We start from the raw sequence: 18,326 nt of genomic DNA, 5'->3' as shown, positions 1-18,326 counted from the left end.
CATTAAATCAGAATCCCTTAGTGATTCAGATTCAACAAATTCAATCATGGAAAATCTGGAACCTCTAAGTATGGAAGACCGAATGAGAGCTAAACGCACTGGCCAAGGTCACGCAATTACTCAACCTGACATTAATGCGCCAGATTATGAAATCAAAGGACAAATTCTACACATGGTGACTAATCAATGCCAATTTAGTGGTGCACCAAAGGAAGATACAAATGAACATCTTCGTACCTTTAATAGGATCTGTACACTATTTAAAATCCGAGAAGTTGAGGATGAACAGATATATCTCATGTTATTTCCCTGGACTTTAAAGGGAGAAGCCAAAGATTGGTTAGAATCGTTACCTGAAGGGGCGATTGATACATGGGACGTTTTAGTTGAAAAATTTCTTAAACAATTCTTTCCGGCATCTAAAGCCGTAAGACTTCAAGGAGAAATTGTTACGTTCACACAAAAGACAAATGAAACTCTATATGAGGCGTGGACAAGATTTGAAAAGTTATTAAGAGGATGTCCGCAACATGGTTTAGACACCTGTCAAATAGTACAAATATTCTACCAAGGATGCGACATCACTACAAGAAAAGACATAGATATAGCAGCTGGTGGTTCCATTATGAAGAAAACAGCGACTGACGCTTACAAAATTATTGATAATACTGCTTCCCACTCACTGCTTCCCACTCACATGAGTGACACCGAGAAAAAGATATCGTTAGATCATCTAAAGCGGCTAGAGCCGATTCTAGCCATGACTTCGATTCCATTTCCGCAAAGATAGATGCTGTCGAGAGATGAATGGAGAAGATGACTAAAGATATTCACTCAATACGCTATTTTTAATCATTGTAAGTTATGTTCAACCTTTTTAAATTAATGTCTCGTAGCTAAGTTATTATTATGCTTATTTAATGCCGAAGTAATCGTGATGTTGGACTAAATATTAAAATTGGGCTATTGGGCTTTGGACCATAATTGGGGTTTGGATAAAAGAACGACACTTGTGGAAATTAGACTATGGGCTATTAATGGGCTTTATATTAACTAAATGATACCTCGTTGATTTAATATATAGACTTATAATTTGACGTATTTATATATAACCACATACGCTTGACTGGGTACGGTGGGCGGGATATCTATAAATACAAATAATTGTTCATTTTACTGGACATGAAACTGGATTAATAGTTAATAGACTTATTGAAACAGGGGTGGATTACATTCAAGGGTAATTGGTGTAATTGTTAACAAAGTAGTAAAACCTTGGACTACACGCAGTCGATAACCTGGTGTATTCATTAAACAAAGTATTAAGACCTTGTTACAATTCGAATCCCCAATTAGTTGGAATATTTGACTTCGGGTATAAGGATAATTTGACGAAGACTCTCGCACTTTATATTTATGACTGATGGACTATTTTGGACAAATCCGTATGGACATATCGAATAATCCAGGACAAAGAACAATTAACCCATGGTAATAAACTAAAATTAACACGTCGAACATCATGATTACGGAAGTTTAAATAACAATAATTTCATTTATTTCATATTTAATTTCCTTTATTTCTTATTTAATTGCACTTTTAATTATCGCACTTTTATTTATTGTCATTTTAATTATCGTACTTTTTAATTATCGCAATTTTATTTACCGTTATTTTATTTATCGCATTTTTATTTATCGCAATTTCATTATCGTTATTTACTTTATGCTTTAAATTAAGTCTTTTATATATTTAATATTTTACATTAGGTTTTAACTGCGACTAAAGTTTTAAAATCGACAAACCGGTCATTAAACGGTAAAATCCCCCTTTTATAATAATATTATTATTTATATATTTTTGTATTTTTACAATTATAAGTTAAAACAAATATAGCGTTAAACTTGGCTAAGTCTCCCTGTGGAACGAACCGGACTTACTAAAGACTACACTACTGTACGATTAGGTACACTGCCTATAAGTGTTGTAGCAAGGTTTAGGTATATCCATTCTATAAATAAATAAATATCTTGTGTAAAATTGTATCGTATTTAATAGTATTTTCTTGTAAAAATATAACTATTTTGTATACACCACCTCGCGCACATCAGACCTCCATATCCCAAATAACTATGAATGGACGCTCAATGATATTTCACCGAATGAGCAAAGATTAATAATAAATCATGATACAAGCGCGAGAAATGAAATTCAAGACCAAAATGCTTTTGGTTTGCCAGTATTAATTTTAAAAAAGGCAAGAAGCACTAAGACTCTATTGCAGAATTCTGATAATTCTAATACTTACGAAATTTATGGAAGTGATCAAGAGGTGGTTGAAATTGCCAAATTAAAACGCAAAAGGCCTCCCATGCCCATTCCGCGTTATTATGAAGAAGGTGAAACATCTCAGGATGTGAAAATGCATAATGCGCAGACATTTTTGGCGGATATGTTCAAAAAGTTGGCACCAAAAGATATGCAACACAAGTTTGAACGACCAGATGTCATTCAGCAAATGATTGAAAAGTATTGCACAGAAAATAAAGAAGCGCGGCCGAAGAAGGCAACTGAAATAACGTTCGCAATAGACAAGTTTGTAGAACAAATATCTGATTAACCGATTACTACACCACCCATTGTGCCCGCAACTCTGGGTGTATATTCGGAGTTAACAGATCCACTCGAATTTTTGCAGAGATTTGAAGGAGTTGTAAGCACATATAATTGGGATGAACCAGTTGTGTGCCGTGTATTCCCAATGGTGTTACAAGGCTTAGCGCGTGAATGGTTTCACAATTTAAGCGCAAGAAGCATTGTCGGATTCGTGGACTTAAGAGAAAAATTCCTTTTGCAATTTCAAAATCTGTTGCCGCAAAAGAAGACGCACATCGAGTGCCATGATATCAAGCAAGGCTTCAAAGAGACGTTGGGAAGTTTGTTGACAAGATACATTTATGAATGCCAGAAAATCCCAAACCTCAATGAAGACCAGAAAATTTCTGGATTTGTGCATGCGATAAATCCGCAGAGGCACCCAACTCTTATGCGTCGTTTACGAAGAGATGTACCGTGTAATTTTGCCAAAGTCATGCAAGAAGCATATGACTATATTCGCTGTGGAGAGGACAACAATATAGTGCAGAATTGTAGTTGGGGTAAGGACAGGAGTTGGCGCGATGATAATGATACATACCGTGATGGTAACGGGGATGGGTATCGCGATTATAACCGCGGATTCGGGCAGCAACGAAGAAATAATAATGGTGGAAATTTGAAATGTCCCGTTCATATTGATTATAAACGTTCCATATTAATTGATTTCGTCGCGAGGTTTTGACCTCTATATGAGACGTTTTTCAAAGACTGCATTCATTTTTAAAACAACCATAACCTTTATTTTATCGATAAAGGTTTAAAAAAAAATTACGTAGATTATCAAATAATGATAATCTAAAATATAACGTTTACACACGACCATTACATAATGGTTTACAATAAGAATATATTACATCAAAAATAAGTTTCTTGAATGCAGTTTTTACATAATATCATACAAGCATGGACTCCAAATCTTGTCCTTATTTTAGTATGCAACAGCGGAAGCTCTTAATAATCACCTGAGAATAAACATGCTTAAAATGTCAACAAAAATGTTGGTGAATTATAGGTTTAACCTATATATTATCAAATCATAATAATAGACCACAAGATTTCATATTTCAATATACATCCCATACATAGGGATAAAATTCATTCATATGGTGAACACCTGGTAACCGACATTAACAAGATGCATATAAGAATATCCCCTATCATTCCGAGAAATCCTTCGGACATGATAAAAACGAATTCGAAGTACTAAATCATCCGGTAATTTGGATGGGATTTGTTAGGCCCAATAGATCTATCTTTAGGAGTCGCGTCAATTAGTAGATCGGTTTACTAATTCTTAGGCTACCAAGCAAAAGGGGCATATTCAGCTTCGATCATTCACCCATATAATGTAGTTTCATTTATTTGTGTCTATTTCGTAAAACATTTATAAAACTGCATGTATTCTCATCCCAAAATATTAGATTTTAAAAGTGGGACTATAACTGTAGTGACCCGAACTTTTCCATGTTTATATATATTAATTGAGATTGATATTTACATGATTAAATGTTTCCAACATGTTAAGCAATCAAACTTGTTAAGACTTGATTAATTGAAATATGTTTCATATAGACAATTGACCACCCAAGTTGACCGGCGATTCACGAACGTTAAAACTTGTAAAAATGACATGACGATATATATATGGATATACATATGGTTAACATGAGATTATGATAAGTAAGTATCTCCATAAGTATATTAACAATGAGTTATATACATATAAACAAGACTACTAACTTAAGGATTTCGAAACGAGACATATATGTAACGATTATCATTGTAACGACATTTAAATGTATATATATCATATTAAGATATATTAATATATCATAATATCATGATAATATAATAATTTAACATCTCATTAGATATAATAAACAATGGGTTAACAACATTAATTGAGATCGTTAACTTAAAGGTTTCAAAACAACACTTACATGTAACGACTAACGATGACTTAACGACTCAGTTAAAATGTATATACATGTAGTGTATTTAAATGTATTAAAATACTTTTGGAAGACTTCAAGACATATATCAAAACACTCATACTTAACGAAAATGGTTACAGTTACTTTCCCATTCTTTTCTTTCATCAAGAATTCTAGTCGTATTCTTACCCGTATTATGCACAGCTTCAAAACGTACTTACTATGGGTATATACCAATAGGAACTAGCATGGGATTCCACTCTTGATTATGTCATGTATGACTAATCAATTTTAACTTCTACCATGAGCTAGTCAACTAACTAGAACTCCTTTTAACCCCACTCACCACTCACCAATTACCACTCATCATTCACTCCATTTCACTTCCAATTCTCTTTCTAATTCTCTCTCAACACACACACACACACACTATTATGAACGTATTTTTCCAGTAGTTAATCATCATCTTCATCAAAAATCACTTCAAGAATCAAGCTATAATCATCATAGGAAGAACACTTCAAGAACACTTCAAAAATCCCTTCAAGTTTACTAATTTACTTCCAAGCTTTCTAATCCATTCCAAGTAATCATCTAAGATCAAGAAACATTTGTTATATACAGTAGGTTATCTTTCTTATTCAAGGTAATATTCATATTCAAACTTTTATTCAATTTCTATAACTATAAACTATCTTAATTCGAGTAAAAAATCTTACTTGAACTTGTTTTTGTGTCATGATCCTACTTCAAGAACTTTCAAGCCATCCAAGATCCTTTGAAGCTAGATCATTTCTTGTCACTTCCAGTAGGTTTACCTACTAAACTTGAGGTAGTAATGATGTTCATAACATCATTCGATTCATATATATAAAACTATCTTATTCAAAGGTTTAAACTCGTAATCACTAGAACATAGTTTAGTTAATTCTAAACTTGTTCGCAAACAAAAGTTAATACTTCTAACTTGACTTTTAAAATTAACTAAACACATGTTCTATATCTATATGATATGCTAACTTAATGATTTAAAACCTGGAAACACGAAAAACACCGTAAAACCGGATTTACGCCGTCGTAGTAACATGTCGGACTGTTTTGGGTTAGTTAATTAAAAACTATTATAAACTTTGATTTAAAAGTTGTTATTCTGAGAAAATGATTTTTATTATGAACATAAAACTATATCTAAAAATTATGGTTAAACTCAAAGTGGAAGTATGTTTTCTAAAATGGTCATCTAGACGTCGTTCTTTCGACTGAAATGACTACCTTTACAAAAATGACTTGTAACTTATTTTTCCAACTATAAACCTATACTTTTTCTGTTTTAATTCATAAAATAGAGTTCAATATGAAACCATAGCAATTTGATTCTCTCAAAACGGATTTAAAATGAAGAAGTTATGGGTAAAACAAGATTGGATAATTTTTCTCATTTTAGCTACGTGAAAATTGGTAACAAATATATTCCAACCATAACTTAATCAACTTGTATTGTATATTATGTAATCTTGAGATACCATAGACACGTATACAATGTTTCGACCTATCATGTCGACACATCTATATATATTTCGGAACAACCATAGACACTCTATATGTGAATGTTGGAGTTAGCTATACAGGGTTGAGGTTGATTCCAAAATATGTATAGTTTGAGTTGTGTTCAATACTGAGATACGTATACACTGGGTCGTGGATTGATTCAAGATAACATTTTTGTTGACGTTTAAAGCATGTTTATTCTCAGGTGAATACTAAGAGCTTCCGCTGTTGCATACTAAAATAAGGACAAGATTTGGAGTCCATGTTTGTATGATATTGTGTAAAAACTGCATTCAAGAAACTGATTTCGATGTAACATATTTGTATTGTAAACCATTATGTAATGGTCGTGTGTAAACAGGATATTTTAGATTATCATTATTTGATAATCTACGTAAAGCTTTTTAAACCTTTATTTATGAAATAAAGGTTATGGTTTGTTTTAAAAATGAATGCAGTCTTTGAAAAACGTCTCATATAGAGGTCAAAACCTCGCAACGAAATCAATTAATATGGAACGTTTTTAATCAATAAGAACGGGACATTTCAGTTGGTATCCGAGCGTTGGTCTTAGAGAACCAGAATTTTGCATTAGTGTGTCTTATCGAGTTTGTTAGGATGCATTAGTGAGTCTGGACTTCGACCGTGTTTACTTGAAAAATGATTGCTTAACAAATTTTGTTGGAAACTATATATTTTTAACATGTGAATATTATGTGATATATTAATCTCTTAACGTGTTTGATATTATGTGATAGATGTCTACCTCTAGAACAAGTCCCATTGACTCACCTAATAATAATGAAGAGTCAAATGTAAATTGGAATGATTCGTGGACTGATTCACAAGTTCCCGAAGAGGAACCGGAAGAAGAGTCGGAACCGGAAGAAGAATCGGAACCGGAAGAAGAATCGGAACTGGATGAAGAAATAGAACCGGTAGGGAAAATAATAAAACGGTTAAGTAAAAGAAAATTCTCAACCAACCGACCAAGGTTAATTATGGTTAATGGTGTTTCCGCCAAGGAAGCAAAATATTGGGAGGATTACCAATTCTCCGATGAATCGGATTCCGACGAGAATTCCGATGATGTTATAGAAATTACCCCAACTGAATTTAAAAAGGCAAAAGAAAATAATAAGGGAAAGGGCATAAAAATAGAGAAATCTAATTCCAACCCCGATGAACTTTATATGTATCGTCAACCCCCGAAGTCCTTAAGTTGTAACAATGACCCGGGAACCTCTAAACCACCAGGTTTTTCTAAACCAATGTGGAAAACGACGGCTCGTATTAGGGGAACATCATATATCCCTAGAAACTTGGCAAAACGAACCAAAACCGAAGAAGAATAAACAAGCGAGTCGGAATAAGATAGTTGTATTCGTGTGGTGTAATATATGTAATATAGTGTGCTTATGCTTTATGATATATGTAAAAATTGCTTGTATTAATAAGTATTTTTTTTATGAATCTAACTCTTGTCTATTTTACAGTATAAAAACACAAAATGGATAGACAACCCAATATTTTAAGAGACCTACCCGGAGACATGATTGATGAAATCTTGTCTAGAGTCGGTCAGAATTCTTCGGCACAACTATTTAAGGCGAGATCAGTTTGTAAGACATTCGAAGAACGTTCCAAGAATGCCTTGGTTTATAAAAGGCTTTCGTTCGAAAGATGGGGGATATCACATTGGAAAATCCATAAGTTACGATGTGTTTACTTTGACGCATATATTGCGGGGAACCCAAATGCTATTTTACGCAATGGGTTAAGAAATTATTTTGACTCAATATATCCGAATATTGGACTTCGTGATTTAGAAAAAGCGGCTAACATGCAACATAAAGAAGCATGTTATACTTACGGATTAGTAATGTTCACTTCTCACCAAAGTGAGAACAAGAACATCGGGCTACAACTATTAAACAAAACGTTCCCACAAGTGACGGAGTCGGTAATTGGGGTAAGAAATGAGGTTTTTAGATTGTTACGGGACTGTTGGACATTACGTAACCCTCGTCCCTTTGACGACGTTACAACACGCTGTCTTATCAACGGCCATAACGGTTATGTTCCACAAGACCAAGGATGGGAAGTAGTCCTAGTAAAACCAGAATGCATGACTTGTTTCTGGATGTATGAATTACGTGTCTTTATTGCCTTTGCTGAACGACTTGTGTACTAGCTAGAATTATCTTCACAACTATCTTGTATCAAAATTATTGTGTGCTATATTTCATGCTTTATGTAAAATAAGCGGTATTGTAAGTTTGTAAAATATTGTATAAAAGTTTGAACGCGAAATATTATTATAATCAGTTTTTCATATAGAATTGTAGTAGTTGAATTGTATATTAGCTACTAAATATGAACTTAACGGGTAGGTACTACCCGAATTTAAACTTATAAAACGCTAATATGAAGAAAAAGCTTTTATAAATGAGTTCATATTATGCTACGAAATACTATTAACTACTCTTAATATTCTGTATAATTAACTTGTTCCATTTGACTATTTTGAAGGAAATGGCACCGACTACTCGACACACCGTGAATATGAATGAAGAGGAATTTCGTACTTTTCTAGCTTCAAACATAGCCGCAGTACAGGCTGCGCTACATACCAACAATAACCTTGGATCTAGCAGTACAAGAAATCGTGTAGGATGCACCTACAAAGAATTCACTGCCTGCAAACCTTTGGAATTTGATGGAACCGAAGGACCGATCGGATTGAAACGGTGGACCGAGAAGGTCGAATCGGTGTTTTCCATAAGTAAGTGTACTGAAGATGACAAAGTAAAGTACGCTACGCATACCTTCACAGGTTCTGCGTTAACATGGTGGAATACCTATCTAGAGCAAGTGGGACAAGACGATGCGTACGCACTACCGTGGTCAGCATTCAAGCACTTGATGAACGAGAAGTACCGTCCCAGAACCGAGGTCAATAAGCTCAAGACAGAACTTAGAGGGTTACGAACCCAAGGATTTGATATTACCACGTACGAAAGACGATTCACAGAATTGTGCCTATTGTGTCCGGGAGCATTCAAAGATGAGGAAGAGAAGATCGACGCGTTTGTGAAAGGATTACCGGAAAGAATCCAAGAAGATATAAGTTCACATGAGCCCGCCTCCATACAACAGGCATGTAGAATGGCTCACAAACTAGTGAACCAGATTGAAGAAAAAATTAAAGAACAGACTGCTGAAGAGGCCAATGTGAAGCAAGTCAAAAGAAAGTGGGAGGAAAACGGTGATAAGAATCACCAATACAACAACAACAGCAATTACAACAATAATCGCAACAATTATCCCAACAATCGCAACATCAATCGCAACTACAACAAACGGCCCAACAACAACAACAACAACAACAGCAACTACAACAATCATCCCAACAACAATAATAACCGCAACAACAACAACAATCAGAAGCAGCTATGCCAAAGGTGTGAAAAGTATCACTCGGGGTTCTGCACCAAATTTTGCAACAAGTGTAAAAGAAATGGTCATAGCGCGGCGAAGTGTGAGGTCTACGGACCAGGGGTTAATAGAACGAAAGGAACAAATGGTGTCGGAACGAGTAATGGCGGAGCAAGTAGTGTCGGAGCAAGTTATGCCAATGTAGTTTGTTATAAATGTGGAAAACCGGGCCACATTTTTAGAAATTGCCCGAACCAGGAGAACACGAATGGACAAGGCCGCGGAAGAGTTTTCAATATTAATGCGGCAGAGGCACAGGAAGACCCAGAGCTTGTTACGGGTACGTTTCTTATTGACAATAAATCTGCTTACGTTTTATTTGATTCAGGTGCGGATAGAAGCTATATGAGTAGAGATTTTTGTGCTAAATTAAGTTGTCCATTGACGCCTTTGGATAGTAAATTTTTACTCGAATTAGCAAATGGTAAATTAATTTCAGCAGATAATATATGTCGGAATCGAGAAATTAAACTGGTTAGCGAAACATTTAAGATTGACTTGATACCAGTAGAGTTAGGGAGTTTTGATGTGATAATCGGTATGGACTGGTTGAAAGAAGTGAAAGCAGAGATCGTTTGTTACAAAAATGCAATTTGCATTATACGAGAAAAAAGAAAACCCTTAATGGTGTACGGAGAAAAGGGCAACACGAAGCTACATCTTATTAGTAATTTGAAGGCACAAAAACTAATAAGAAAAGGTTGCTATGCTGTTCTAGCACACGTCAAAAAAGTACAAACTGAAGAAAAGAGCATCAATGATGTTCCCATTGCAAAAGAATTTCCCGATGTATTTCCGAAAGAATTACCGGGATTACCCCCACATCGATCCGTTGAATTTCAAATAGATCTTGTACCAGGAGCTGCACCAATAGCTCGTGCTCCTTACAGACTCGCACCCAGCGAGATGAAAGAACTGCAAAGCCAATTACAAGAACTTTTAGAGCATGGTTTCATTCGAACAAGCACATCACCGTGGGGAGCTCCTGTTTTGTTTGTCAAGAAGAAAGATGGTACATTCAGGTTGTGTATCGACTACCGAGAGTTGAACAAACTTACCATCAAGAACCGCTACCCACTACCGAGAATCGACGACTTATTTGATCAACTACAAGGCTCATCTGTTTATTCAAAGATTGACTTACGTTCCGGGTATCATCAAATGCGGGTGAAAGAAGATGATATTCCAAAGACTGCTTTCAGAACACGTTACGGTCATTACGAGTTTATGGTCATGCCGTTTGGTTTAACTAATGCACCAGCTATGTTCATGGACCTTATGAACCGAGTGTGTGGACCATACCTTGACAAGTTTGTCATTGTTTTCATTGATGACATACTTATTTACTCAAATAATGACCAAGAACACGGTGAACATTTGAGAAAGGTGTTAGAAGTATTGAGGAAGGAAGAATTGTACGCTAAGTTTTCAAAGTGTGCATTTTGGTTGGAAGAAGTTCAATTCCTCGGTCACATAGTGAACAAAGAAGGTATTAAGGTGGATCCGGCAAAGATAGAAACTGTTGAAAAGTGGAAAACCCCGAAAACTCCGAAACATATACGCCAGTTTTTAGGACTAGCTGGTTACTACAGAAGGTTCATCCAAGACTTTTCCAGAATAGCAAAACCCTTGAATGCATTAACGCATAAAGGGAAGAAATTTGAATGGAAGGATGAACAAGAGAAGGCGTTTCAGTTATTGAAGAAAAAGCTAACTACGGCACCTATATTGTCATTGCTTGAAGGGAATGATGATTTTGTGATTTATTGTGACGCATCAAAGCAAGGTCTCGGTTGTGTATTAATGCAACGAACGAAGGTGATTGCTTATGCGTCTAGACAATTGAAGATTCACGAACAAAATTATACGACGCATGATTTGGAATTAGGCGCGGTTGTTTTTGCATTAAATACTTGGAGGCACTACTTATATGGGGTCAAAAGTATTATATATACCGACCACAAAAGTCTTCAACACATATTTAATCAGAAACAACTGAATATGAGGCAGCGTAGGTGGATTGAATTATTGAATGATTACGACTTTGAGATTCGTTACCACCCGGGGAAGGCAAATGTGGTAGCCGATGCCTTGAGCAGGAAGGACAGAGAACCCATTTGAGTAAAATCTATGAATATAATGATTCATAATAACCTTACTACTCAAATAAAGGAGGCGCAACAAGGAGTTTTAAAAGAATGAAATTTAAAGGATGAAATACCCAAAGGATCGGAGAAGCATCTTAATATTCGGGAAGACTTAACCCGGTATAGGGCTGAAAGGATTTGGGTACCAAAATTTGGAGATATGAGAGAAATGGTACTTAGAGAAGTTCATAAAACCAGATACTCAATACATCCTGGAACGGGGAAGATGTACAAGGATCTCAAGAAACATTTTTGGTGGCCGGGTATGAAAGCCGATGTTGCTAAATACGTAGGAGAATGTTTGACATGTTCTAAGGTCAAAGCTGAGCATCAGAAACCATCAGGTCTACTTCAACAACCCGAAATCCCGGAATGGAAATGGGAAAACATTACCATGGATTTCATCACTAAATTACCAAGGACTGCAAGTGGTTTTGATACTATTTGGGTAATAGTTGATCGTCTCACCAAATCAGTACACTTCCTGCCAATAAGAGAAGATGACAAGATGGAGAAGTTAGCACGACTGTATTTGAAGGAAGTCATCTCCAGACATGGAATACCAATCTCTATTATCTCTGATAGGGATGGCAGATTTATTTCAAGATTCTGGCAGACATTACAGCAAGCATTAGGAACTCGTCTAGACATGAGTACTGCCTATCATCCACAAACTGATGGGCAGAGCGAAAGGACGATACAAACGCTTGAAGATATGCTACGAGCATGTGTTATTGATTTCGGAAACAGTTGGGATCGACATCTACCGTTAGCAGAATTTTCCTACAACAACAGCTACCATTCAAGCATTGAGATGGCACCGTTTGAAGCACTTTATGGTAGAAAGTGCAGGTCTCCGATTTGTTGGAGTGAAATGGGGGATAGACAGATTACGGGTCCGGAGATTATACAAGAAACTACCGAGAAGATCATCCAAATTCAACAACGGTTAAAAACCGCCCAAAGTCGACAAAAGAGCTACGCTGACATTAAAAGAAAAGATATAGAATTTGAAATTGGAGAGATGGTCATGCTTAAAGTTGCACCTTGGAAAGGCGTTGTTCGATTTGGTAAACGAGGGAAATTAAATCCAAGGTATATTGGACCATTCAAGATTATTGATCGTGTCGGACCAGTAGCTTACCGAATTGAGTTACCTCAACAACTCGCTGCTGTACATAACACTTTCCACGTCTCGAATTTGAAGAAATGTTTTGCTAAAGAAGATCTCACTATTCCATTAGATGAAATCCAAATCAACGAAAAACTTCAATTCATCGAAGAACCCGTCGAAATAAAGGATCGTGAGGTTAAAAGACTTAAGCAAAACAAGATACCAATTGTAAAGGTTAGATGGAATGCTCGTAGAGGACCCGAGTTCACCTGGGAGCGTGAAGATCAGATGAAGAAGAAATACCCGCATCTATTTCCAGAAGATTCGTCAACACCTTCAACAGCTTAAAATTTCAGGACGAAATTTATTTAACGGGTAGGTACTGTAGTGACCCGAACTTTTCCATGTTTATATATATTAATTGAGATTGATATTTACATGATTAAATGTTTCCAACATGTTAAGCATTCAAACTTGTTAAGACTTGATTAATTAAAATATGTTTCATATAGACAATTGACCACCCAAGTTGACCGGCGATTCACGAACGTTAAAACTTGAAAAAACGACATGACGATATATATATGGATATACATATGGTTAACATGAGATTATGATAAGTAAGTATCTCCATAAGTATATTAACAATGAGTTATATACATATAAACAAGACTACTAACTTAAGGATTTCGAAACGAGACATATATGTAACGATTATCATTGTAACGAAATTTAAATGTATATATATCATATTAAGATATATTAATATATCATAATATCATGATAATATAATAATTTAACATCTCATTAGATATAATAAACAATGGGTTAACAACATTAATTGAGATCGTTAACTTAAAGGTTTCAAAACAACACTTACATGTAACGACTAACGATGACTTAACGACTCAGTTAAAATGTATATACATGTAGTGTATTTAGATGTATTAAAATACTTTTGGAAGACTTCAAGACATATATCAAAACACTCATACTTAACGAAAATGGTTACAGTTACTTTCCCATTCTTTTCTTTCATCAAGAATTCTAGTCGTATTCTTACCCGTATTATGCACAGCTTCAAAACGTACTTACTATGGGTATATACCAATAGGAACTAGCATGGGATTCCACTCTTGATTATGTCATGTATGACTAATCAATTTTAACTTCTACCATGAGCTAGTCAACTAACTAGAACTCCTTTAACCCCACTCACCAATTACCACTCATCATTCACTCCATTTCACTTCCAATTCTCTTTGTAATTCTCTCTCAACACACACACACACACACTATTATGAACGTATTTTTCCAGTAGTTAATCATCATCTTCATCAAAAATCACTTCAAGAATCAAGCTATAATCATCATAGGAAGAACACTTCAAGAACACTTCAAAAATCCCTTCATGTTTACTAATTTACTTCCAAGCTTTCTAATCCATTCCAAGTAATCATCTAAGATCAAGAAACCTTTGTTATATACAGTAGGTTATCTTTCTTATTCAAGGTAATATTCATATTCAAACTTTGATTCAATTTCTATAACTATAAACTATCTTAATTCGAGTAAAAATCTTACTTGAACTTGTTTTTGTGTCATGATCCTACTTCAAGAACTTTCAAGCCATCCAAGATCCTTTGAAGCTAGATCATTTCTTGTCACTTCCAGTAGGTTTACCTACTAAACTTGAGGTAGTAATGATGTTCATAACATCATTCGATTCATATATATAAAACTATCTTATTCGAAGGTTTAAACTCGTAATCACTAGAACATAGTTTAGTTAATTCTAAACTTGTTCGCAAACAAAAGTTAATCCTTCTAACTTGACTTTTAAAATTAACTAAACACATGTTCTATATCTATATGATATTCTAACTTAATGATTTAAAACCTGGAAACACGAAAAACACCGTAAAACCGGATTTACGCCGTCGTAGTAACACCGCGGGCTGTTTTGGGTTAGTTAATTAAAAACTATGATAAACTTTGATTTAAAAGTTGTTATTCTGAGAAAATGATTTTTATTATGAACATGAAACTATATCCAAAAATTATGGTTAAACTCAAAGTGGAAGTATGTTTTCTAAAATGGTCATCTAGACGTCGTTCTTTCGACTGAAATGACTACCTTTACAAAAACGACTTGTAACTTATTTTTCCGACTATAAACCTATACTTTTTATGTTTAGATTCATAAAATAGAGTTCAATATGAAACCATAGCAATTTGATTCACTCAAAACGGATTTAAAATGAAGAAGTTATGGGTAAAACAAGATTGAACAATTTTTCTCATTTTAGCTACGTGAAAATTGGTAACAAATATATTCCAACCATAACTTAATCAACTTGTATTATATATTATGTAATCTTGAGATACCATAGACACGTATACAATGTTTCGACCTATCATGTCGACACATCTATATATATTTCGGAACAACCATAGACACTCTATATGTGAATGTTGGAGTTAGCTATACAGGGTTGAGGTTGATTCCAAAATATGTATAGTTTGAGTTGTGTTCAATACTGAGATACGTATACACTGGGTCGTGGATTGATTCAAGATAATATTTATCGATTTATTTCTGTATATCTAATTGTGGACAACTAGTTGTAGGTTACTAACGAGGACAGCTGACTTAATAAACTTAAAACATCAAAATATATTAAAAGTGTTGTAAATATATTTTGAACATACTTTGATATATGTATATATTGTTATAGGTTCGTGAATCAACCAGTGGCCAAGTCTTACTTCCCGACGAAGTAAAAATCTGTGAAAGTGAGTTATTGAAATGTCCTGTTCTTATTGATTAAAAACGTTCCATATTAATTGATTTTGTTGCGAGGTTTTAATCAATAAGAACAGGACATTTCAATAACTCACTTTCACAGATTTTTACTTCGTCAGGAAGTAAGACTTGGCCACTGGTCGATTCACGAACCTATAACAAATATGTACATATATATCAAAGTATGTTCAAAATATAATTACAGCATTTTTAATACGTTTTACTGTTTTAAATTTATTAAGTCAGCTGTCCTCGTTAGTAACCTATAACTAGTTGTCCACAATTAGATGTACAGAAATAAATTGATATATATTATCTTGAATCAATCCACGACCCAGTGTATACACGTCTCAGGCTAGATCACAACTCACAGTATATATATTTTTGGAATCAACCTCAACCCTGTATAGCTAACTCCCACATTACTGCATATAGAGTGTCTATGGTTATTCCAAATAATATATATACATGGGTCGATATGATATGTCAAAACATTTGTATACATGTCTATGGTATCCCAAGATTACATAATATATTAGAATACATGTATAATACAATATAAGTTAGCTAGGATATGATTAATATAGATTTGTTACCAATTTTCACGTAGCTACAACAAGAAAAATTATCCAATCTTGTTTTACCCATAACTTCTTCATTTTAAATCCGTTTTGAGTGAATCAAATTGCTATGGTTTCATATTGAACTCTATTTTATAAATCTAAACAGAAAAAGTATAGGTTTATAGTTGAAAATATAAGTTACAAGTCGTTTTTGTAAAGGTAGTCATTTCAGTTGAAAGAACGACGTCTAGATGACCATTTTAGAAAACATACTTCCACTTTGAGTTTAACCATGATTTTTGGATATAGTTTCATGTTCATAAGAAAGATCATTTTCCTAGAAGAACAACTTTTAAATTAAAGTTTAACATAGTTTTTAATTAACTAACCCAAAACAGCCCGCGGTGTTACTACGACGGCGTATATCCGGTTTTACGGTGTTTTTTGTGTTTTCCGGTTTTAAATCATTAAGTTAGCATATCATATAGATATAGAACATGTGTTTAGTTGATTTTAAAAGTCAATTTAGAAGGATTAACTTTTGTTTGCGAACAAGTTTAGAATTAACTAAACTATGTTCTAGTGATTACAAGTTTAAACCTTCGAATACGATAGCTTTATATGTATGAATCGAATGATGTTATGAACATCATTACTACCTCAAGTTTTCTGGATAAAGCTACTGGAAATGAGAAAAATGGATCTAGCTTCAAAGGATCCTTGGATGGCTTGAAAGTTCTTGAAGCAGAATCATGACACGAAAACAGTTCAAGTAAGATTTTCACTCGAAATAAGATTGTTATAGTTGTAGAAATTGAATCAAAGTTTGAATATGAATATTACCTTGAATTAGAAAGATAACCTACTATAAATAACAAAGGTTCCTTGATCTTAGATGATTACTTGGAATGGATTAGAAAGCATGGAAGTAGACTTGCAAACTTGGAAGTATTCTTGATTTTTATGAAACTATACTTATGGAATTTATGAAGAACACTTAGAACTTGAAGATGGAACTTGAGAGAGATCAATTAGATGAAGAAAATTGAAGAATAAAAGTGTTTGTAGGTGTTTTTGGTCGTTGGTATATGGATTAGATATAAAGGATATGTAATTTTGTTTTCATGTAAATAAGTCATGAATGATTACTCATATTTTTGTAATTTTATGAGATATTTCATGCTAGTTGCCAAATGATGGTTCCCACATGTGTTAGGTGACTTACATGGACTGCTAAGAGCTGATCATTGGAGTGTATATACCAATAGTACATACATCTAAAAGCTGTGTATTGTACGAGTACGAATACGGGTGCATACGAGTAGAATTGTTGATGAAACTGAACGAGGATGTAATTGTAAGCATTTTTGTTAAGTAGAAGTATTTTGATAAGTGTCTTGAAGTCTTTCAAAAGTGTATGAATACATATTAAAACACTACATGTATATACATTTTAACTGAGTCGTTAAGTCATCGTTAGTCGTTACATGTAAATGTTGTTTTGAAACCTTTAGGTTAACGATCTTGTTAAATGTTGTTAACCCATTGTTTATTATATTAAATGACATGTTAAATTGTTACATTATCATGATATTATGATATATAATATATCTTAGTATGATATATATACAGTTAAATGTCGTTACAACGATAATCGTTACATATATGTCTCATTTCGAAATCTTTAAGTTAGTAGTCTTATTTTTACATATGTAGTTCATTGTTAATACACTTAATGATATATTTACTTATCATTTAACATAATTAACCAAGTGTATCAATATCTTAATATGATTCATATGTACCTAGTAAGACGTTGTTATAACGATAATCGTTATATATATCGTTTTCGAGTTTTTTTTTAATTTAATAAACTCAATTTTATGTATATAACTCATTGTTAAAATACCTAATGAGATACTTACTTATAATAATATCATGTTAACTATATATATAATCATATATATGTCATCATATAGTTTTTACAAGTTTTAACGTTCGTGAATCACCGGTCAACTTGGGTGGTCAATTGTCTATATGAAACCTATTTCAATTAA

At 33.9% G+C, this 18,326-nt stretch overlaps 1 non-coding gene across 1 annotated transcript; it reads right to left on the bottom strand.

Moving 5' to 3' along the window:
* Positions 1-430: 430 nt before the first annotated feature.
* Positions 431-537, bottom strand: LOC139845755 (small nucleolar RNA R71). Its single transcript, XR_011758513.1, has one exon. It is a non-coding gene; the product is annotated as a small nucleolar RNA R71 (small nucleolar RNA).
* Between the last annotated feature and the right edge of the window lie 17,789 nt (positions 538-18,326).

Source organism: Rutidosis leptorrhynchoides, chromosome 4 (genome assembly GCF_046630445.1).
Source record: "Rutidosis leptorrhynchoides isolate AG116_Rl617_1_P2 chromosome 4, CSIRO_AGI_Rlap_v1, whole genome shotgun sequence".
Classification (NCBI taxonomy): domain Eukaryota; kingdom Viridiplantae; phylum Streptophyta; class Magnoliopsida; order Asterales; family Asteraceae; genus Rutidosis; species Rutidosis leptorrhynchoides.
This window is presented reverse-complemented; position numbering and strand designations above follow the sequence as displayed.